This window comes from Bubalus bubalis, chromosome 1 (assembly GCF_019923935.1).
Source record: "Bubalus bubalis isolate 160015118507 breed Murrah chromosome 1, NDDB_SH_1, whole genome shotgun sequence".
Lineage (NCBI taxonomy): Eukaryota > Metazoa > Chordata > Mammalia > Artiodactyla > Bovidae > Bubalus > Bubalus bubalis.
The window spans coordinates 8,262,337-8,286,064 of record NC_059157.1 but is presented as its reverse complement, the minus strand read 5'-3'; the positions used below and the strand labels follow the sequence as shown (position 1 = coordinate 8,286,064).

The following is a 23,728-nucleotide window of genomic DNA, read 5'->3' as shown; positions in this document are numbered from 1 at the left end:
AAAACATCTGCCAAGCCTTCCTCACCCCATCTGCTAAACTATATTTACTACTCTCCCCAACCCCATAAATTTCCTGATCCCCGGAGTGGGCTGCTGTTTTCCTCTTTCATTTACTTATTTGTCAGACTCTCAGGGAGCTTCTTAAGCTGGTGCCAAGCCCAAGAGAGATGAAATAAATAAGGATCTTACCTTCTAGGAGTTCAGTGCGGTACGGCAGACAGACACAGAAATAACTAATATAGCGTAAGGCCTATGTAACAGGAATTTGCACAAGGAGGCTTGCGACTGTCTCTGGCATTGAGGGGAGGGTAAAGGACCAGGCAGAGAAAAAGCAGAAGGCATTTGAGGCAGAGCGATCAGGACAGGCAAAAGCTCAGAGTCTGTTCTGAGAACAGCAAGAACTATGTGCCCGGAGTGTAAGGGACAGGATGTGAACGGGGGAAGAGGCAGAAGATTAGGCTGGAAAAGGCAATGGCTGAGGTCCCTGCGGGCCATGTGAACTCTCATCAGCGCACCGTCCTGCTGCCCTGAGGCTCTCAATTCCCGCTACATGTCAAAATCTCCAGGGAAACTTTAAGACAGAATTGATGTCTGGTATTTGCTAGTATCAATTAATTGGTCAAGATGGGGACTGGGCGCTGGTGTTTTTAAAAGTCTTCTCGCGTGATTCTAGCATGTGGTCGGGGTGAGAACTACAGGCAACAAGGAGTCAACACAACCAAACAAGCAGGATGAGGATGCAAGAACAAGGAAAAAAGAGAAAAAGCTAACTGAGCAATAGAGTGCAGAGCAGACAAGAGAGACTTCCCTGGTGGTCCACTGGTTAAGACGCCACACTTCCAACACAGAGGGCATGGGTTCAATTCCTGGTCAGGAAACTAGATCCCATACGCCATGGGGTGAGTCCAACAAATAAAAATGAAAAAATAAGTAAATAATATTCTAAAATTAAAAAATAAAAGAGTAGATCAGAGGCACAGAGACCAGGGGAGGAATGTCCATTTACAGGTTCCCGAATATAGACAAAGAGGACTCTACACCAGTAGTTAGTATTAACCTTTTCTGGGTCACCAACCTGTGTGAAAGTGAGTGATAAAAGTTAAAAGCCTTAAACAAAGAAAAGCTAAAAGCCTTTTCCTAAGGAAAAATGCACACGTCAAAAAATGTACAAATAATTTCAAGGGGTTATGAACCTCTTTTGAGTAGTGGATTCAAGTGAAGAAATCCTGACCCTAAACGCAGTGACTAGAAAGAGAAGCGGAGAAGGCAATGGCACCCCACTCCAGTACTCTTGCCTGGAAAATCCCATGGACGGAGAAGCCTGGTGGGCTGCAGTCCATGGGGTCGCTAGGAGTCGGACACGACTGAGAGACTTCACTTTCACTTTTCACTTTCATACATTGGAGAAGGAAATGGCAACCCTCGCCACTGTTCTTGCCTGGAGAATCCCCGGGACGGGGGAGCCTGGTGGGCTGCCGTCTATGGGGTCACACGGTCGGACACGACTGACGCGACTTAGCAGCAGCAGCAGCAAGAGGAGAGAGACTTGAGGTAGAATCAAGAGCACTGATGAGTCCCAGGTGAAGGGAAGGAGGGATTCGGGCTGACGCCCCACTTCCAGCTTGAGAGTTGTAAGGGATCAACTTACTTAAATGTCAGGAACGACACAAAGCGGTAACATGTATTCATCTCAGTGAGTCTTCCCAATTCTAGAAGATGAATTGCCATCTTATTCATCACTGAAGAAGCTGAGACTGAGAGATATTAAGGAGCCTGTCCAAGGTCAGGCAGTGTGAAGTGGTGGAGTGGGAATTCAATCCCAGAGAGTAAGCCTCCAGAGCCCCCAGCATGCCTGGTGAGTGGGCCTCATTCATTAAAATAGAAGGGACAGGAGGACAGAGCAGAAGTAGGTTCAGTAGGAGAGGAGGAAGGGGCAGGGGAGGGAATATACACACTACCTTTAGATATGCCACATTCAAGATGGTACAAGATGTGTCAATGACATTATCTGCTGAATCAGGAAAAAAAAAAAAAGAAAGGAGCTCAAGGCGGGTACAGTGGAGGACACAGTCGTAGAATAGGGAGCTCCCTAAACACGTGCTAGGCCCCAGCACGTGCTCCGCTCTGCAGGTTTAAGTGCTATCCTAACCTGTCTCTGCAAGTGAGCAAACAAGACTTGGGAGAACAGGGTCGCCAAGCCAGCAGGTGGCACAGCCCACCCCCTAACCTAACATCTCTGGCACCAGAAGAAGGAGTGGAAACCATGGTCCTAAGTGGCAGCAGCTCCCACCCTGTTCTAAAATCACTAGTGTGAGATACAGGGTTTTGTTTTTCTTTCAAAACTTTATATAAAAAAACTTGACAATATCTACTTCCACCATCTTAAGGATTCTGACACTGTTTCAATTATTCGAGCGACAATAAGAGATATCTGCGTCTCAACCAGGTGAAGTATCAGAGCTACACTTCCGCAGGGCAGTGTGCAGACTCAGGTGCAGGCCTGTGTAGACAACAAGCATGACGCCAATTCCGCGCAGAGCTATTATCATCCGAGTCAGGATTCAGAACAATTAGCCCAATGGAGATAAGTGTCCTGTGTTCCCGGAGGCCACGACGAAGCCAGGAAGTGGTGAAATTTCCTTTTTTACTCTTTTTGTAGCATGAAAAGAATGTGGCTTTTCTCCTCTCTAAAGAAACAAAAATAAACTCTTAAACCATACACTACAAGTCTAGACTAGTTACTTCAGGTTTAACAGTGGAATAATTTATGCACTGCACGTTTCGGATAAAAACCTGTTACAGTTCAACATTTCGGCACCTTTAAAAATACCTGTACTGGCAGTCACATAGCCTTTGAGTTAAAAGCATCAAAAAAAGTACTTTAAAAGAGCCTGCAACATTATCTTAGAATTTTCTCCTGTTCAGGTACCCGAGAGAAGAAATACAATGATCCAATGAAAAGGGTATTTAAGTCCTACAGCACCACCTCTCACTCACAGCGAGATTCCTTCCAAAGCCCCGGTCCTGGTCGCCCATCACTAGGCTTGAAGTCGTGACTCTCCAGGGCCCCACCCCATCCCTGGAGGCCTCTCACTAGGTGCTTGTGCTGCGTGCTGTGCTTAGTCGCTCAGTCGTGTCTGACTCTTTGAAACCCCATGGGCTGTAGCCCACCAGGCTCCTCTGTCCATGGGGATTCTCCAGGAAAATAATGGAGTGGGTTGCCATGCCCTCCTCCAGGGGAATCTTCCCAACCCAGGCATTGAACCCAAGTCTCCCACATTCCAGGCAGATTCTTAACCAATTGAGCCACCAGGGAAGCCCTCACTAGAGCTCAGATCGAGTCAAAATCCTTTGCCTTGTAATGTCCATTCATCAAATATTTACCGAGCACCTGAGATCCACAGCACAAGCTCTGCAAACCACCTTCTGGTCCTGGTGGTCCTTGATCTGCACTGCTCTCTCACACCCTCTCCCTCTGCTCCAATAATAAACTCCCCGCCAACCGCCGGGGGATCCTCAGTGACTCCACTTCTCAGCCCATCACTGTCTCCCTGCTCTGCTAGTGTCTCACCGAAGCGTGGGTCACAGGCATCAACACAACCACCAGGTGTGGTCTAGTGCCTGTTTTTAGCAGCTGCATGACAGAGAAGCTTGCAGAAGCCTGTGGTCAAATAAACTCTAGCTGATCTCAGGGCGTGTGAGCCAATGCTCGACTCCTGCAGATGCTTCCTCTTGCTGATTTTATTTAGAACGCTGCCACAAGCTATCCAGATGATTCTGAATCGAGTCTGCTCTGTATGGCATTAGTCATCTCTCCTAGGTTGATGTCATCTGGAAAGTCAGATAAACTTCTCTCAATCCAGTCTTTACAGAAAGAGGACACTGTGATTTAAATCTGCTATCAATGGAAACTCAAAAGTCCCCTGTGGTCCCAAAGATCCCTTTATAGAATCTTGAGGCTCAGAACTACCATCTGATTTTATCCATTTTCAGCCTTTATTGAGGGAACAGCTCTGCTGAAAATCTGATGAAAGCCATCACAAGGATTTGTTGTTCAGCCACTCAGTTGGGTCAGACTCTTTGCGACCCCATAGACTGCAGCACGCCAGGCTTCCCTGTCCTTTCCTATCTCCCGGAGCTTGCTCAAACTCATGTCCATCTAGTCGGTGATGCCACCCAACCATCTTGTCCTCTGTTGTCCCCTTCTCCTGCCTTCAATCTTTCCCAGCATCAGGGTCTTCCCCAGTGCGTAGGCTCTTTGCATCAGGAGACCAAAGTACTGGAGTTTCAGCTTCAGCATCAGGCCTTCCAAAGAACACCCAGGACTGATCACCTTTAGAACGGACTGGTTGGATCTCCTTGCAGTCCAAGGGACTCTCAAGAGTCTTCTCCAGCACCGCAGTTCGAAAGCATCAGTTCTTTGGCACTCATCTTCTTTATGGTCCAACTCTCACATCCGTACTCGACTACTGGAAAAGCCATAGCTTTGACTAGACAGACCACTGTCGGCAAAGTGATGTCACATGTACACAGTTTTGCAATCAACATCAGATGGTTCCAGGACGTCCAGGAAGCCCATCCATTGGCCTGTTGAGGTAAAACCTTAGGAATTCTAGAAGCTATGAAAAATACCTATGGTCATTAGGATCCATTCAGTGCCATTTCTAAAATAACTGATTCTCTATCTAATGCCCAACAACGCCCTGAAGAAGCCAATTAATTGGAATTCAACTGACCTTAATTCACTAATTCTATCAGAGAAGATATACAGAAACTAAGAAATCTGAGGAAAACCAAACCACAGGTTATAAGAATACTTTAGATACAAAAGTTATACATACAAAGATACGTGTTGCAACACTGTTTATAGTGGAATAAAGGAGGGGCCATCTTGAATATCCATCCGCAGGGAAATGGCTGAATAAATTATATATGTTTAAAATGTTATTCATTTTTTGAAAACAAGAGTTAGATCTATTGATCTGGAGAAATAGCCATGCTCTATTATGGAGGAAAAGAAAGCTTTAGAATAATGTATTGAGTATGGTTCCAAATAGGAAAAGGAGTACGTCAAGGCTGTATATTGTCACCCTGCTTATTTAACTTATGTGCAGAGTACATCACGAGAAACGCTGGGCTGGAAGAAGCACAAACTGGAATCAAGATTTCCAGGAGAAATATCAATAACCTCAGATATGCAGACGACACCACCCTTATGGCAGAAAGTGAAGAGGAACTCAAAAGCCTCTTGATGAAAGTGAAAGAGGAGAGTGAAAAAGTTGGCTTAAAGCTCAACATTCAGAAAACGAAGATCATGGCATCTGGTTCCATCACTTCATGGGAAATATATGGGGAAACACTGGAAACAGTGTCAGACTTTATTTTTCTGGGCTCCAAAATCACTGCAGATGGTGACTGCAGCCATGAAATTAAAAGACACTCACTCCTTGAAAGGAAAGTTATGACCAACCTAGACAGCATATTCAAAAGCAGAGACATTACTTTGCCAACAAAGGTCTGTCTAGTCAAGGCTATGGTTTTTCCAGTGGTCATGTATGGATGTGAGAGTTGGACTGTGAAGAAAGCTGAGCGCTGAAGAATTGATGCTTTTGAACTGTGGTGTTGGAGAAGACTCTTGAGAGTCCCTTGGACTGCAAGGAGATCCAACCAGCCCATTCTGAAGGAGATCAGTCCTAGGTGTTCATTGGAAGGACTGATACTGAAGCTGAAACTCCAGTACTTTGGCTACCTCATGTGAAGAGTTGACTCATTGGAAAAGACTCTGATGCTGGGAGGGATTGGGGGCAGGAGAAAGGGACGACAGAGGATGAGATGGCTGGATGGCATCACCGACTTGATGGACATGAGTTTGAGTGAACTTTGGGAGTTGGTGATGGACAGGGAGGCCTGGTGTGCTGCAATTCATGGGGTCGAAAAGAGTCAGACACAATTGAGCGACTGAACTAAACTGATGATCCTACTTGAAAAGCGGAAAAAAAACAAAACTAACAAATCTTATGTCATTAAAAATACTTTTTTCAATATAGGAAAAGGTGTAGACAAATTCACATCTGTGAATATGGTGGGGAGGAATGGATTTTGTTGTTGTTCATCCCTGCATACTTTCGCTTGTTACAAGCAAATAATGATTTTGCAAAGCAATACATTTCTAAAAGAAAATAAATGAATAAAGTTGACAACAGGATCTATAAATAGACTCAGCTCTCTTACCCCAACACTTTAGGCAGGTTTTCTAAACCTATTTCTGATGTCCCCAAAAGGTTTCCACCCACGGGATGCCTTGGACCAAATCTAACTTCCTTTTGACTTTTCAGTGATGCTGAGTTTCTCACTGTTTTGGGTACTTGATTCACCGTCACAGGCATTCTCCTGTTATACTTATGAAAGCTGTGTGGTGTAGATTAAATGTGTCCACAGTCCACAGGTGTGATTTTTTTTCCCCTTAGGAAAATATCCATCCTGGCAGAGCCATAAATAAAAGGAATGCAGAATCCATGAGTCTAATACATGGGAGATGCATGCATGAAGCACAAACACTAGCCCCTTCTAAAGCGAAGACACAAGAGCAGAGACACTGTTGTCTGCTGGCTCGGGGGTTCTCAACCTTGGCTAAACATCAGAATTACCTGGAAGCGTTTTTTTAAAATACCAGTGCCTGGGCGGCACTTTCAATGATTCTAATTTAATTGGCCTGGTTGTAGGTACTTGTTTCATTCTTAAAGCTAATGAGATAATTCGAACAGAGTTAAGAATCACTGCTTTCTACATTTCATTCTCTTTTCTTTCTTCCATTTTTCTTTTCTTTTTTTTTACAAAGAACTTTTTATTAGTTACTTTAAGGCTAGAAGATAGTCGTATTTGGAAAAGCCAAAAATGATCAAATCAGTTGATCCTGTCCAATGTTTATAATTCATATCATCCTTATGTGGACTTCTGATGCCCAAATTATTCAGTTTAGTCGCTCAGTCGTGTCTGACTCTTTGCGACCCCATGAATTGCAGCACGCCAGACCACCCTGTCCATCACCAACTCCTTTTCGCATGAGGTGGCCAAAGTATTGGAGTTTCAGCTTCAACATCAGTCCGTCCAATGAACACCCAGGACCGATCTCCTGGGTCAAACTGTCACATCCATACATGACCACTGGAAAAACCATAGCCTTGACTAGACAGATCTTTGTTGGCAAAGTAATGTCTTTGCTTTTGAATATGCTATCTAGGTTGGTCATAACTTTCCTTCCAAGGAGTAAGTGTCTTTTAATCTCATGGCTGTAGTCACCATCTGCAGTGATTTTGTAGCCCAGAAAAATAAAGTCTGACACTGTTTCCACTGTTTCCCCATCTATTTCCCATGAAGTGATGGGACCAGATGCCATGATTTTAGTTTTCTGAATGTTGAGCTTTAAGCCAACTTTTTCACTCTCCTCTTTCACTTTCATCAAGAGGCTTTTTAGTTCCTCTTCACTTTCTGCCATAAGGGTGGTGTCGTCTGCATATCTGAGGTTATTGATATTTCTCCCGGCAATCTTGATTCCAGCTTGTGCTTCTTCCAGTCCAGCGTTTCTCATGATGTACTCTGCACATAAGTTAAATAAGCAGGGTGACAATATACTAAATGTGTTAAAAAAGTTATTTAAATCCATGGCTATCATCAATAGAAGCCCTTCACATATCAAAAGAGTATTTGTAGCTTCATCTGAATAATGACTCATCATTTATTATAAACCTTGGGGGCAATGTTTTTATGAAACATCTTAGGACCTCAAACATGATGTTGGAAAGCAAAAACCATCAGCACGGACCTACCAATTATCTGAAATGTTGCCAGACATTAGTCAATGATGGACTTGCTGATTTTTTGTGCTAATCTAGAGGTATTTTTAAAAATTCATCTCTACCACATCACAGAAAATTGAAAACCAGAGAAACCATTATATGAAACATCTCTCCCACTCAAATTTAGTATCTGAGAACAATAATATACCTGAGAAAACATGTTAATAAAATATGAAAGGGGATTCATTAGCCAAATGAAATATTTATTTAGTACACATTACAGTACAGTAAAAAGAAGACAGGATTCTATACTTTGGGCGCACGCCACAATTTATACAGATAGTTTAAAACAAAGGACAATGACAACATATATTACTTTAATTGCCTTTATATTTAAGTGTGGATGGTATTGGGCTTCCCTGGTGGCTCAGAGGTTAAAGCATCTGCCCGCAATGTGGGAGACCCGGGTTCAATCCCTGGCTTGGGAAGATCCCCTGGAGAGTAAACGGCAACCCACTCCAGTATTCCCTCCAGTGGATGGTATTAGCATGTATTTTCAAAGACACTTTCAATAGCCCATCCAAAGAGTTCTGATCAAGGAACTGTATTCCTAAGCATGTGTGAAATGAAAACTCAGGTCCACACAAAACACCCGCACATGGCTTCTCATGACAGCTTTATTGTAATAGCATGGAACAGCGAACCACCTGAATGTGCTTCCAAAGGACAAATGGTTAGACTGTGGTGCATCCATACCAGGCACCAGTACTAGGCAGTAAAACAGAAGAAACTGCGAGAAGGCATCTCAGGGGCTTTATGAGGACTTTAAAAAAGCTAATCTCAAAAGGTCACGTGCTGCATAATTCCATTTATATAATATTCTCAAAATGACAGAATTATAAAGCTGGACAAGAGATTAGTGGTTACCCAGGGCTGGTGGGCAGAGGGAGAGTTATGAAGGAGTAGCAAGCAGAAAGCCTTGGGTTGATGCGTCAGTTCTATGTTCTGATTGTGGTGGTGGGTTATGCGAATCTACACATGATGGATCTGATGGAGAAGGGATAGGCTACCCACTCCAGTATTCTTGGGCTTCCCTGGTGGCTCAGCTGGTAAAGAATCCGCCTGCAATGTGGGAGACCTGAGTTCGATCCCTGGGTTGGGAAGATCTCCTAGAGAAAGGAAAGGCTACCCACTCCAGTATTCTGGCCTGGAGAAGTCCATGGACTGTATAGTCTATGAGGTTACAAAGAGTCGGACATGACTGAGTGAATTTCAGTTTCACACGTGATGGAACTGCACAGAACTACATACACACACAAATGCATGTGTGTAAAACTGGAGACAACAGAGTCTGCTCTGTGGGTTGTACCAGAGTACAGAACTACACACACGCAAATGCATGCCTGTAGAACTGGAGACATCCAACTCAGCGCTGTGGGTTGTACCAAGGTCTGACTTCTGTCTTTGCTCTTGTACTAGCTGCCTTTGTGGGAAACCGCGTGAAGGATACGCAGGACCTCTCTGTATTTTTACAACTTCCCGTGAATCCGTAACCATTTCAAGACAAAAAGTTTAAAATGAGTTTGAAGGAAACATAAGCTTACTTACGATAAACCATTTTTCTTAATCTAATTAATGTAGGTGGCTCAGGAGACCCATGTTCGATCCTTGGGTTGGGAAGATCCCCTGGAGAAGGGAATGGCAACCCGATCTAGTATTCTTGCCTGGAGAATCCCATGGACAGAGGAGCCTGGCGGGCTGCAGTCCCGCCAGGGTCTATAACACCTGGGGTCACAAAGAGTTGGTCACAATTGAGCAACTAACAGTTTTACGTTCATAGACAAGTTAAGGGAGGTATGTGAGATAACTGGAGAAGAAAAGATGGCGGGAATACTTACAGAGTATATCTGCAATATCACACACCAGGCACTACAGCAGATCTCGTCCAGTCAACACTCGGTCCAGTGAGGTGGCTGCTGCAGAAAAGCCTCACTTTCAGATGAGGAAACAGAAAGAGAAGGTAAGAAATGCATTTAAGGTCACGCAGCTGGCACGCAGCAATGATATCACAGTTAAGAAAAGACCATCTCAAAGCAGAGAGGATTTTAAGGAAACGAAGAGTTATTACTTTATCAAGAAGGGTTTAAAAGGTAGTGTAAAACAGGCAGAGTAGGTGAAATGTTACAGATGTAAAGCTCCCCACATTCACAGCACACTGGGTTGAAACTGCGTCTTCTAAGAATTTAAAACCCACGATACACATTAGCCCTGGGATAACTGGATGCACTCGACCAGAGAAGAATTCGAAACTGTGGGTTTTTTTTATTTTCCTTTTAACTTCTGCTTAGAAATGAGAAGAAGGGTGACGCTTCTTTAAAAGGTGCTCGATGAATGAAAATAGGAGATAAAAGTGAGCCAAAATTCAGAAATACCACAAACAGAGAGGAAAACAAAGGTGATTATAACAAAGCCTACTCACGGAAGAAAAGGGAAAGTCTGCAATCCTGTCAAAAGACAGGCAAGATAATCTGAATGAGGTTAGCAGAAGACAGGAATCTGCATACAATGACCACAAGGATGAGCAAGATGAGTATTTGTCTGCAATGAAACAGTTTTAAAGACAGTAATGCAGTGAGGCTTGGCTTCAGTCTGGCTTAGAAAAAGCAAGAGGAAACTTTCTGCCCTTCATCACTCCATCCATAAATTCAATGCAAATAATACAGTGGTGGGGGTGGTGGGAGTGGATGGAAGTTTTAAACAAGATTGGCCATAAACTGACAGATAAGGCTGGGGTGACAGAGACATGGAGATTAATTCTCAAAGCAGCTTTCGGGACCTCTGGTGCCACCTGCACCAACCAGCCCCGATCACATGAAAAAAAAAAAAAAGCAAAAAGGGAGGCGACAACAGTGATAAACACACCACTGTGTTCCCAGGTCAGGTGAAAACGCTCACTCCTCAGAAATCTGCTTAAGAGAGCCTTAAGAGCAAGTCAGGGACACTGGAAACGTAACACTGGTGGGCCCTTTAATGCAGCAACCGCTCCAGGATGACCGAACAACGTTTTCATAAGTACAGTTTTTGAAGACTGCTCATCACAGCATTGTTTACAATGGTGAGAAACCTGATACCTAAATTATCAAAGAGGGATTAAATATATTATGGTATACTCGTACAATGGAATGCCAAAGAGGGATTAGATATATTATTGTATTCTTGTACAATGGAATACCGAGCAGCTGTGTGAAAAAAAGAAGATGTTAACTCACAGCAACAGGGTATGAGGGCTTCCCTGGTGGTCCCATGGTTAAGACTAAACCTTTCAATGCAGGGGGATGAGGTTCGATCTCTGGTCAGGGAGCTAAGACCCTACATGCCTTAGGACCAGAAAACAAAACATAAAACAGAAACAATGTTGTAACAAATTCATTAAAGACTTTAAAAATGGTCCACATCAAAAAAAAAAAAAAAAAAAAAAAGGGTATAGCCAAGGAAGACGGGAACCAACTGAAAGGTCTTCTGCTTGGCCACAGGTGGAGCCATGAGAGCAACACGACTGTATCCGATTATAACACCAATATACATATCCATCAGTCTGCAGAGATATAAATCAATGACTGGACAAATGAATAACTGGGAGAGCAGACAAACGCCCTGTGCGGAAGATTCCAAACACCGTGGGGAGATCCCCTGCCCCGCCCCAAGGAGGTGGAGCAGGACCCCGCACTCCTGACGTGGGGGCTGCCTTCTTCCCAAGAGCACTGATGGAAACCAGGGGCAAAGAGGAAGTTCGCGGGGGAAGCTGACAAGCACCCCCTTAGCCAGGACATCAAGGTTAAAGTCACGCAGACAAGATGTAGCCTTGAAACGATGCCATGAAAACCACGCTCTGCCCCCGTGGGTCTCTCTCCTCCAAACACACAACCCCAGCTGAACCAGGAGGAAAACGCCAGACAGATCCCAGCTGAGGGGCGCGCGACCATATCTGACCAGCGTGCCCCCCCAGACTGTCCAAGTTATAAAAACCAAGAGAAGTCTAGGAGACTGTCCCAGGCAAGAAGAGCCTGAGGAGACATGAGGACTGAAGCATGAAGCCCTGGTCAGGGTCCTGGAACAGAAAAAGACAAGAGATAAAAATAAGGAAGTCTGAGGAAGCTGGACTTGGCTAATAACGACGTAGCAATATTGGCTCAGTAGTTCTGACCGCACCACCACACCAAGGTAAGATGTTGGTGACGGGCAAATGGTGAACTCTCTGTACTAGCTTTGCAACAGCCTACAAACCCCAAACTGTTCTAAAACAAAAAGGTTCGTTTTAAGAAAATGAAAAAGGACAATGAAGATATATCAACTCATGATGCTGCGGAATGGTGGCCAATATATAATAAATGAAAGACGAGTTACTAGACAGCACATGGTATAAAACTATTTTTGCTTAAAAAATACACATATACATATCTATATGCCAAAAAGTCTGGAAGACCAACCATACATCGAATCACCGACCTAGCGATTCTCACCACCTCCTTTGTACTTTTCTATAATAGTTGGCTTTGTTTCTCCACTGAGTACTGGATACATTTAACATTGAGCCTCACTAACCTCCATACTCAGGAACACTATTGCTTTATTTGGGGGAAAAATTAGGCGTCTCACATAGAATTTATATAGAGTCCATCTTAGTTCAAAATAACATGCACTTATAAAACAGCTGAACTTTAACTTTTCCAAGAGGAAACATTTTAAAAGGCAGTACATTTTAGAAAGGCAAACATTTTAAAAGTGACGGAAAGTGTGGAATTTAATCAGACCTGGAATGTAATCCTAGTTTCACCAGTTACTGTCCGTGTGACCTTGGGCGGGTCAATCACCTCCTCTGCCCTCGTTTTAACAGTGGGGAAAGTGTAACACAACAAGCCTACGGATCTGCAGAACTGACCTAGCATTTACTTGCTTATTTATCAATATAAACATGTATTTATATACTACATAAATACACTTTATCACCTCAAATTTTATTAGAAATTATCTGAGTGGTAGCACAGAGTTCAATGTATGTCAAGAGCCTGACCCTACTGAGACTCCATAAGGGCAATTGTTATTGTTACCAATAATAATAATAACAATAATATTAAAAATTTTCAAGAAAAAAAAACACTATCAGAAAAAATTTCACTTCTCAAAGACTGTAACAGAGAGCACTCAGAGACAAGATCGGCACCTCAGCCCACACCACACCATCTGCTGCGAGGTCCCAAAGCCTCTGCCAACTAGACATTCATTAGGGCAATTAGACACATTAACGTGCCCACAGGACTGCTGCTGAGAATACCAAGTGAAAGCCACTTGTCTAATCATAGCCAGCTTAAAACTAAACTTTGGAATAGTAATGTACCAAGTCTCCCTTGCTATGGAAATACAGTTTCCCTATCTGTGAATGGAATGTCAATACAAGTTAACACCAGCCATAAAACTCAAACCAAACTGATTTAAATCCCTTGACTGCAAACAATGAACTTTACTGAAGATGCTTTAGACAAGACATATATTTTGATCAAAATTCAGGGCTGGTACTTCCATCTCAATACTGATAATTAAAAATTATCCCAAATATAAGCCTTATAATTCACAAAATCACAAGAGAATAGACAAATCTAATCATGATATTAGTGGACTTTTGTAACAAAGCTAAACAACCCAGATCAGAAGAATCATTTGTCTCCAGTTAAAACTTAACCCAGCCTGATTTATCATATGGTCTAAGACAGACCCATATTTTAAGACCTGCTAATTTAGGAAGAAATGAATCCAACCATAAGCAAAATAATATTAAATCACTGTGCCAATTGTTCCTTGTCATTGTTTAGGCGCTAAGTCGTGTCCGACTCTTTCACTACACTATGCTCTGTAGCCTGCCAGGGTCCTCTGTCCATAGAATCTCCCAGGCAGTACGTTGCCATTTCCTTCTCCAGGGGATCATCCCAATCCAGAGATCGAACCCATGTCTCCTGCATTGGCAGGTGGATTCTTTACCACTGAGCCACCAGGGAAGCCTGTCAATTTTTTTCTACTACACTAGAAAATGCAGATTGTGCAGTTTGGTTCTGTTGACAGAAGTTACTGTAAACACCTTTTGAAAGAACAAAAACGTAGATATAATCCAGGAACTAAATTCAGGTTCACATAAAATTCAAGCATTGAGATTATAACTACACAAAGACTGACTTTATAACACATTCCAAAGCGTCTGTATCCAGTAAGTCTTCCTCCAACTTTTCTGAAAGCAGTTGTTATGAGAACCCATCCTAGTGATGTCACTCTAGCTAAACACTTTAAAAGCTAATGGCATAGTTTTATTACATATGCTTAAGTGAGCAAATTTTAAATTTGAGAATGGATGTGACTTATGGGAAGAAATAACTGTCATTGAGAACTACATCTGGCAGGTGGACTAAGGGAAATAAACTGGTTAAAAAAAAAGAGAGAGATTGACTATAAGGTTTTGAGTAAGCTAAATTTTCCTAAAAACTATAAAAGCATATGTGAAATGGGAATTCCAACTGTTTTGGGCAACATTATCTACGCTGTAAGAGTACATTCATCTCCCATATTCTTTACCGGGTGTTCGCCAAATTTTAAACAATAATATGAGTAAGGGACCATCCTCTAGAGCCACCTGAAGCCCATAAGGAACCATATGGCCCCTTATACATATTACCTCCTTTAACCCATGCAAGATTATTAGACGATTTTCACTATTTGTAAGTGGAGACACTGCGTCTGAGAGCTTTCACACAGGTAATAAGGGAGGGACCACCCGTGACTTCATAATCACAACACACACAGCCATTATCTACACACTGTATCTGACATTCCGAGGTTTCTGACTTATACTTTGACTCTCTCAATTAATCTGTTCCTGTGATAGCAGCTGCTTGTGTAAACATGTTTTTGCATTTGTCCCACTGTGTTGTAGCGTTCGCTCGTCAACAATTCCCTACTCAGTGATGAGCTTCTGGAGAGAAGAGCCCACACCTTGCCCATCTCTGGAACCTCAGACCACAGTGCTGCACTCGGCATGTCTGCACACATTTCCTGTTAGTACCTCACAGTGGTTCTGATGTTGCTTTTCCTAACTGCTCACAAGTGGTGAATATGACAGAATCGGCTCCAAGATACCTGACAACCACCATCAGAATGAGGGCAGACCCTGGCAGAAAGAAGATTCAGTATGATCAGCTTCCATTTGTTGGGTGGTTCTTAAGAGGAGTATTTAGACACTACATTTTATGGGCTTCACTGGTGGCTTGGACAGTAAAGAATTTGCCTGCAATGTAGGAGACCCAGATTCAATCCCTGGGTCGGGGAGGTCCCCTAGAGAAGGGAAAGGCCACTCACTTCAGTATTCTTGCCTGGAGAATTCCATGGACAGAGGAGCCTGGCGGGCTACAGTTCAGGGGATTGGGGATCGCAAAGTCAGAGATGACTGAGCAACTAACACTGTGTGCTTTACAGGGTTTTCCTTTTTAATAAAGCGGCATCTGTACTCACATTAGTCTACTTCCAGTAGTTTATACACACAGCACCACACTCATAACACATGCAAGAATGAAGGAAAAATACGACAAGGTAAATCATCAACAGCATAATATTTTGCTAAAAAGCTACCTTTTCATCAGGACTCCAGAGTCCAAAGGGACAAAAGTATACAATTCATATGCTTTCCGAGGCAAGAAGCTAACAGGGTTGGTTATTAATGACAGTTTGAGACTGTTACAAAATGACACGGGTTAATACTTAAGGAGACATCAAGTCTCTCAAAATAAAATATTTACAAGATTAAGTTTGTTTTGTTATTCAAGTCTTAGAACTTGAAAGTATTAAAAACACAGATGACCTTGTATTCACATTCATTCAGAATTACTGATACTTTTTATTCTTTAAGGGAACCTTTTACCTAATAAATCTTAAGTGTCTGTGGTTTGTGGTTTGTTTTCCTTCTAGTTCTAGAAACTGACTATGTCCTTTTGTGGTATTTACCTTTCTCTTCTCATTTTCCACCCACCCCTACCCCCAAACCTGCTTTGAATGTCTGTCTTTACTCTTTCCAGGCAAGGCAGTGAATTGAAATGGCAAGAACTCTTGAATAAAAAGTTAAAAATGCCAGCATCGGATGATTACCCTCTCTTTGGAGTAAGCTTAGTCTTCTAGAATACCAATCTAATTCTTAGAAGCAGAAAACACAGGAAGTTCAATGTTCCAAGAAAAGTTAATAATAACTGATTCATCCTGGCTACCCAGGAAATACACAGCAAGGACGTGGGTTCCATGCAAATACAGACAACAAATTCATCTAGTGATGCCTGCCACCCAGGGACAAGGAAAATAGAAAAAGGCTCATGGAGCAAATACACAAAAGGTATAGGAAGAAAACACCACAAATGCAGTGTGCTGAGCAGGAATCAGAGCTCAATGAAATCATGACAGACCAGGGAGCTCTACAGACAGGAGACAAGGGGGTACAGGAGAAGTCATCACTCAAGGGAGGGTGGCAGAAACGAGCGGGGCTAGGAGGGCAATGGGGACCAGCAAGAGATAACCAGAAAAGACCGGAGGGGCTGGCCAAGAAGCGGTACGCCCAAGGAGACCGAGGGTAAAGAGAACAGAAAGCATTCTCGACAGGAGGCTGAGTCATAGAAAAAGGCAGGAAGGAAAGACACCAAACAAGAAATTCTGGACAGATGAGAAATAAATGCTAAAGTGAGACTGGGCGATAACTAGGTAGGGCAGAAAGGCAAAAGAAGGAGGGAGGAAAAAGAAGCCTCTGTGAAAGGAAATATTAAAAAAAAAAAAAAAAAAAGACAAACGGTTTCAGGAATTTCGCTTTATTAAATTTTAAAACCTGTTTCGTTTCTGTTTCTCTGTTCGGTAAAACTTGATTAAGAACAATGGTTTCCACAGTCTCCAGAGGAGAAAAAGTATTGATGAGGTCAACTGACTTGGCAAAAGTTAGAAGAGCTGAAAACAGTACAATTCACTCATGTCTGTTAACCATCTTAGCTCTAACCCACACACTGACTTTCACGCTGACCATGTGTACACACACAACAATGACCTTAATGATCAACTGCTTCATTTGTTAATCACAAAAGCTTCCTCTCTCATTTTTTCTCTTTTTGGGCTTATCAGTGTTTGGAGAAATCCCTGCTTCTTACTATCACCCTAAAAAAGAAAGGGCAGAGTAAGAACGTGGCCTTTACATCAATACTGCTAAAAAGAAGTCCGATGGAAGCTTAAAACAAGGTTAGAACAATAATGGGGAAAGATGTAAATTTCCTGTAAATTCTACATCTGGGCTCCTACATAACTAAAAACAGAACATCGTGATCATGCTTCATTTCCCTCTAGAAAACAGAGGAAGAAAACAAAACACCGAATAAGAACATAAAAACAGTAAAAAAAAAAAAAAAAAAAAAAAAGAGCCATTCTGAAAAAGAATGACAATTACTCTACTTTTGATCCTAGGAAAGGCTGTTCGTGAAGCTGTGATTCACATAATTCTTATTTTTAAGCTGAAAAAATATAGTCATCGGATTTTTCCAAAATCCATGCAAGAAAAAAGCAGGCATGCACAGAGGCCGGAGGAAGATAAAGGAAATGACCCTGAAGTCACAGAGCTCTGAACAATCACTGAGCAGAAGTAATTCCTCGATATCCAGCACTTCGAGGAATTCTTCAGTGAAAGTCAACGTCTGGGGCCAGCATCCAATACAAGATCCCATTTCCCCTATTATATTGACTACTTTTCTGTCCACACAGAAGGAAACTCTGATTGTAAGCAGATTACCAGCTTTAGCAGTAGAGGAAAAAATAACTCAAACATCACACACTAAAGCAACGGGCTAACAAAGACCATGTAAGACACGAGAGTCGTGCCACTCCGTATTTGCAGAACTATCTTCTTTCAGCTGCTCAAAAACCCTAAACGGCATTGGGTTGCTTCTTGAAATTTGCCTTTTCTTCAGTTTCTTTTTTTAAACCATTCTTCCATGAATATTATATCGGGTCACTTGGCCCTACAGTCTATTCACAGGCATCTGCCATGATAATTTACTTCTGGGAATGGCTGCTATTCCAAGGCACTGGGACACGTCTTGAAGGAACCAACCTGGTTCTCTGTCCCTACTGACGACACGGTGAAAAAAGGATTCTCTAAGCCCACAGAAGACATGGAAGCCAAACTGTGCTGTTTCCAAGGTAGGATGCCCTGAAAAGAAAAGAAAACAAACAAACAAACAAAAAGTTAAAAATCAACCAGATTTCCAAAACAAAAGAAGCTCTAATAAAGTAGTGAAAATTCTCGCTAAGACTGAACAATAAGTAACTCATAAAAAATTTCAATCTTTCACTTCAGTTTTAAATATTCTCTAGTTTCCAAAAAAATGTTATAGGGCATCACAGGTTACATAATAAAAAATACTGCAAATAACTTGCTGTTCCTGAAATTAACAAAAAGTATCCATTAAAATTATAAAGAAATTTTGGTGACTGACATTTTGATCTTTACCTTGGCCAGGACAGAAGACGGGCTTTGAGAAAACATTATTTCTCTGTGTTCATATCTGACTTGGAAATGGTCTGAACAAGTGTGATTTATATGCAGCCATAAAGTGAGTTACAGAATTGATGCCCTGGAAAATTTCTTCCAGCCGTAAAACTCTGAAATCGCACACTATCTGGTGATAAAATCTTGAAACCACTGAGCCAGCTGTAGGCAAGCCATTTAACTTTGCCCTGATTCTCTCATCTATAAAATACAGGGCTTGTTCTTCCAATGACAGGTACCAGGATCACCTGAGGAGGACTTAAAATACAGCTGCCCCTCCAGCTGTGGCTCTAAAGCGCTCTAATCTCTTGATTAGGTGGAGGCATCCGTGGCTGTCACTGTATAAGGAGCCCTGGGTCGTTCTGTCTACACTCGTGCTTAAACCACTGCCATGTTGGTCAGGGTGCCACTCTACCACCCTCAGAGTCATAAAACTGGGCAGGAGGGACACCATTACCCCAGCTTGACAGGTTTAAGACAAATGAATCACTGCATCATTGTCTCTTTCTCTAAAAATCCCCTGTTCAGAGAAGAGGCCGAAACTAAGATTGAGGCTAACGTGCCAGTTGGATAAAAACACTTCCATGTAGATTCTTTTAGCCCCAGCTGTAGCCTTGGATACTTAAATAGAACACAACTGCGGGGAACATTCTCAGCCATCAGCTCCTTCGCTGACAGGCCATCCCAGAATATGAGCTGATTAAAAGGAGAGCAGCACCGTGTCATTTCTTACTGAAATTACAGGCTGTCCCCCGACCCCCCAGCAGAAGCGATGTGTCCCCCAGAACACGTACCTGCAGAGCTGCTAACCAGGCCCAGGCCTGCTCCAGGGCACCTCCTCCTCAGATTCCAGGGCCAATGGCGGTGCTCCCTATCGGCGGGGTCATGTGGGTTCAGTGGACTCTGTCGGCGCCCAACACCCACAAGATAACACTGTTGTCTCCCAACTAAAGGGACACAAAACTGGGCTTTCGAAGAATACCGTTTTCCTTCATCTTGCTGGGTTCTGTTTGCGGGCCCTCATCCGAGTCCACGTGGCTTTCGAGTGACCTCCCTCCAGGTCTCACACCAAAGCAACAGTGCTGTTTTACTTTTTTTCTCCACCAGAGAAATACAACTTGGTTGGAAGAGGCCTCCGGGCCCCAAGAGTGTGCTCGAGTGTCCAAGACAAGTTGAAGAAGTGGGTCAAGATTTCACGTAAGGACCAGGCAACTGGACAGATGGGCACCAGAAGCCTTCGGTGACACGCCCATCCTGGTAAGTTACATTCACTAGGGGTTTAAAAGTGTTTTTTAAAAGAACGGTAGTAACAAGTTCATTCAGTACTGTTTTATCTCACATGAGCAGACACTGAACTAGTATCCTAAACACTCACGGCCCTTTGTCCTAGTGAATCACTGTCCTAGAATTCAACAAAAGTCTGCCACGCAAGTGTCCTACTCCTCACTCAGCTTTGAAACGCAAAATTCGGTTTCTCTTCTTGGTGCTTTCAGTCATATCAAAATAGAGAGTCCCCTCAACCATTTCATTATCAACCTCTTCTGCCTGGAAAATCCGGCACTGCTTCTGCAGCTTAGAGTCACGGCCACTGTGAGCACTACTTTGAAATTGTAAGAGTCTGTAGAGCTGAGAAACTAGGGTCAAGTTCTAGCTCTCACTTCTATCTTTGATAAAGCAAAGCTCTGGGAGATTTCACACTGATTCCAGAGCCAGGCTGCCTGGGGTTCACATCCCATCTCCCTAGCTTACTGCTTGCATTGTGATCTCAGGTACGTGGCTGAATCTCTCTGTGCCTCAGTTTCTCCATGTAAAAGGTGGGGCTATAATGGGATAACAGGATTGAGAGTCAAATAAATCTAGATGCAAAAGCACAGTCTAAGCACTCCATCGATAGTAGCTGTTATTATTTGTTTTGCTGCTGCTACTAAGTCGCTTCAGTTGTGTCTGACTCTGTGCGACCCCATAGACAGCAGCCCACCAGGCTCCCCCGTCCCTGGGATTCTCCAGGCAAGAGCACTGGAGTGGGTTGCCATTTCCTTCTCCAATGCATGAAAGTGAAAAGTGAAAGGGAAGTCGCTCAGCCGTGTCTGACTCTTAGCGACCCCATGGACTGCATCCTACCAGGCTGCTCCATCCATGGGATTTTCCAGACAAGAGTACTGGAGTGGCGTGCCATTGCCTTCTCCGACTATTTGCTTTATGTAACTCCAAATTCTTATACCGTTCCACATATGTACACAATGTTTGCCCAAAGAAGATACTACTCACTTGAGGCCTGGACCGCATCTTGAGTATTTCTGATGCTCCCCATGGCACCTACTAGTCACTTAAGAGGTAAAAATGAACCTACTTGGTATAGATTGTTATACCGGATGAACAAGGAAGTTCTCAAACACAGACCTGTACAAACATGTATTCCCTGCCCTTGACCAGCCTGTATTTCAGGTGGGGAAACAAAACACAGGAAAACACTCCTGCTGTAACAATATAAAGCCATAAAAGATTGAATGCCAAGGGCTCCTTGTGAGCTGGGACCCTGGAGAGGGCAAGCCTGCAGTGGCCCTCCCTGCCCCTGGAGGCGAGTGGAACTTCCACAAGAGGTGGGCACAGACAGCAGGTTCCAGCGGATTCCAGCATACCTGGTCATCCCACAAACATTCACTGCACACCTTCCGCAGGCCGAGATACAGCCATGCGGGACCTAGAAAAGGCCCCAGCGCCGCAGGACCTAAAAGGGCACTCACTCCCCGTGACAGCTGAGTTCTGAAGGAAGGAGGAAGGGGTGTTCTCCTCTCAGATGGAACACAACACCGCTTCAGTGCCTCACAGACAGGAGCCAAGGCTGGCATTACAGTCGCTCCAGCTTCCAACAACGGCAAACATACAGAAGTGAACAACTTCCTGTTCTGTACTCTCAATATGCTCCACTGTTTATGAAGCACATTAAAGAGACATTCTCTACTATTTCTGAACACAAATAACATATAAGAGGTTTACAGACACACACAGTCAGTATTATTGGAAAGGTTTTCAGAGGCTATGGAGGCCCAAATGAAAGCCCGTTCATAAAGCCCTGTGCTCTGGCTCCTCCCACCCTTTCCCTTCCTTCCCTCTTCTTCTAGGGCCTGCCCACAGACACCAAATATCTCCCAGGGAAGGGCCTGGAGATGCATGTGGTGGCAGGAATCAGTTAGTCACGATGGGCGGAAGGATTAACACTTGCATCTTTGTCTTCTACAGCCTTCCATTGATGACAAACCTCCACTCATCTCCTCCCGGAAGAGGATGCCTTCGGGTAAAGGAACCTCTTATAAATATCGACCGGCAAAAGCATTCTCAATCCCTTGCTGATGGCGGACCACTATACAAAGATGGGTCAAGTCCAACACGCTCTCATCACAAATGAGACACGTTTCTGAGCGCTTCCCTCATCCTCTGCAGGCCTTTCAACAGCTTCTGCTCTCATAGGATGCACACTGCTGGATCCCACCATCGCCCCTGGAAACAGAATAATCTTTTTTTTTTTTTTTGGTTGCCCTGCGCAACTCGCCCGCCCAGCGATGGAAACCACGCCCCCTGCACTGGAAGTAGTCTTAACCAGTAGACTGCCAGGGAAGACCCAGAATAAACTTGATTAAGGCTGTCCAAACTACTCAATTAAATCCAGTCAAAAATTTCTTCATGCACAAAGTACTGGACTAGAATATGTTTAAGACATTCAAAGGCAAACTGAAAAATGAGGTTAGAACCCCTACAATATAGGTTACAGAACATTCTTAACCTTCATGTACCCATGAATGTTAGACTCATCAACAAAGTAACAGCCAACCCACTGTTTTTTATTCCCTCGGTTTGGTACTGGAAAATCCCCCTTCCTGTATGTCATTTGTTAACCCCTAATTAGGAATGTCACTAGGAGACTAAACAGGGTAAGAGGAGACCTTTCACCAGGGGCAATTAAGGCTTTCCAACATTTACTTTTTCTGAACGTCCAAGCACAGCCTGTTGATTGAGTGACAATGACATGTAATGGGAACTTTGATTAAAAAGAGACACAGGGCTTTGGAAACTACTGAATACTCCAATAAAGGGACTAATTGCAATTCCACGGAATTGAAAAGCCATCTTCCAACTTGAAAAACACATTTTACTCAGTCATTTTATATTGCCAACACCCTTGTTTTACAGAAACAGAAACAATTAATGTACATATTCACCATTTGGACACATTCAAATCCAACTCGTGTACTCAAGTATTTAAGAGTAACCTATGTTTATGCAAAAAGTTATCCCAAAGATTAAATGAGATAAAGCGTGTAGATGATTTGAAACAAGTCTGGCAAACAATCACTACTCAACATTGCCCAGTATTACTGTTCCTAATTTTCCAACTTTGGAATCATACTAAACAGTTGTAGAGCATGATTATATATACATAATGTATATAAGCTAATACGTGTTACTACTAGAAATAAAGCTTTTATGTTATGCACCAAGCAATGCTCTTCATCTAGACAGACGTGAGTTTAATTTGAACAGAATGATCCGAAAAGAAGCAGAGAAAACTTGCTACGGGGTAGAATGTTAAATGTTAGCTCTAATCTCTGCTTATCAACTAAGGACACAACCTCTACGTCGTCTAGAGCAAATTATAATCAGCAGTCAGCTGATCCTAGAGAACTCGCTCAAAATGAACAGTTAAGACCTCAACCTCGTGGATAAGGGGCCATTTACTTGAGAGGCTGTGCCAACCACTGAAATCTGATTACTTCAATACTGACGCTGAAATCCTACATAAATTCATTACATGTTTCTTGCCGGAATTTTTTTTGCAAGTCCTTACACACACACAAAATTATACCCCAAAGCCACTTAAACTGACATGACTACATCATCCTGGGCGCATCCGGCTTTTAAAACATTTCAGTCGCTTCGGCCACGCATCATTTACGATGACAGGGAAAGCGCAAAAGCCAGTTTGGAGAGCACGTGCTTTCCTAAGTCAATACGAAAAGTAACCCTACGCCCACATCACGAACTGGGGCGGGGGGTGGGGGGGTGGAAATCTTTGCGTTTCCAAGCTGAATCTCGACCAGGGGCGGGGGCGGCCAAGGCACACGCCCTCCCCGCACGCCGGGCCGGCGCCAGGGCTCCCGGGAGCCCCCGTCCCTTCGCCGCGCGCGCTCGGGCGCACCGCGGCCGGACGCAGGTGGACTCCAGGCCGGGGCGGCCGGACGCGGGCCACCGAGCCCCGGGGGCCGCGGGGCCGGGGAGGGGAGCCGGGCCGCACTCACGCGCCGCGGGCGGCCCCGGGGCCGTCGCCGCG

At 43.6% G+C, this 23,728-nt stretch overlaps 1 protein-coding gene across 4 annotated transcripts in view; it reads right to left on the bottom strand.

The window, feature by feature from the left end:
* SLC20A2 (solute carrier family 20 member 2) overlaps positions 1-23,728 on the bottom strand; it is a 113,406-nt gene that overhangs the window by 89,472 nt on the left and 206 nt on the right. The window contains exons 1-3 of one of the 4 annotated variants that reach the window (XM_044927848.2): positions 20,671-23,692; positions 19,197-19,673; positions 17,965-18,063 (exon numbers count right to left, since the gene is read on the bottom strand). The exons of 1 other annotated variant lie outside the window; for it this stretch is intronic. The gene's annotated coding sequence lies outside the window, so the exon portion shown is untranslated. Of the gene's footprint in view, positions 1-17,964; positions 18,064-19,196; positions 20,438-20,670; positions 23,693-23,728 lie in introns of those variants that run through there. 2 more of the 4 variants (XM_044927806.2, XM_044927755.2) reach the window with 2 other exon arrangements.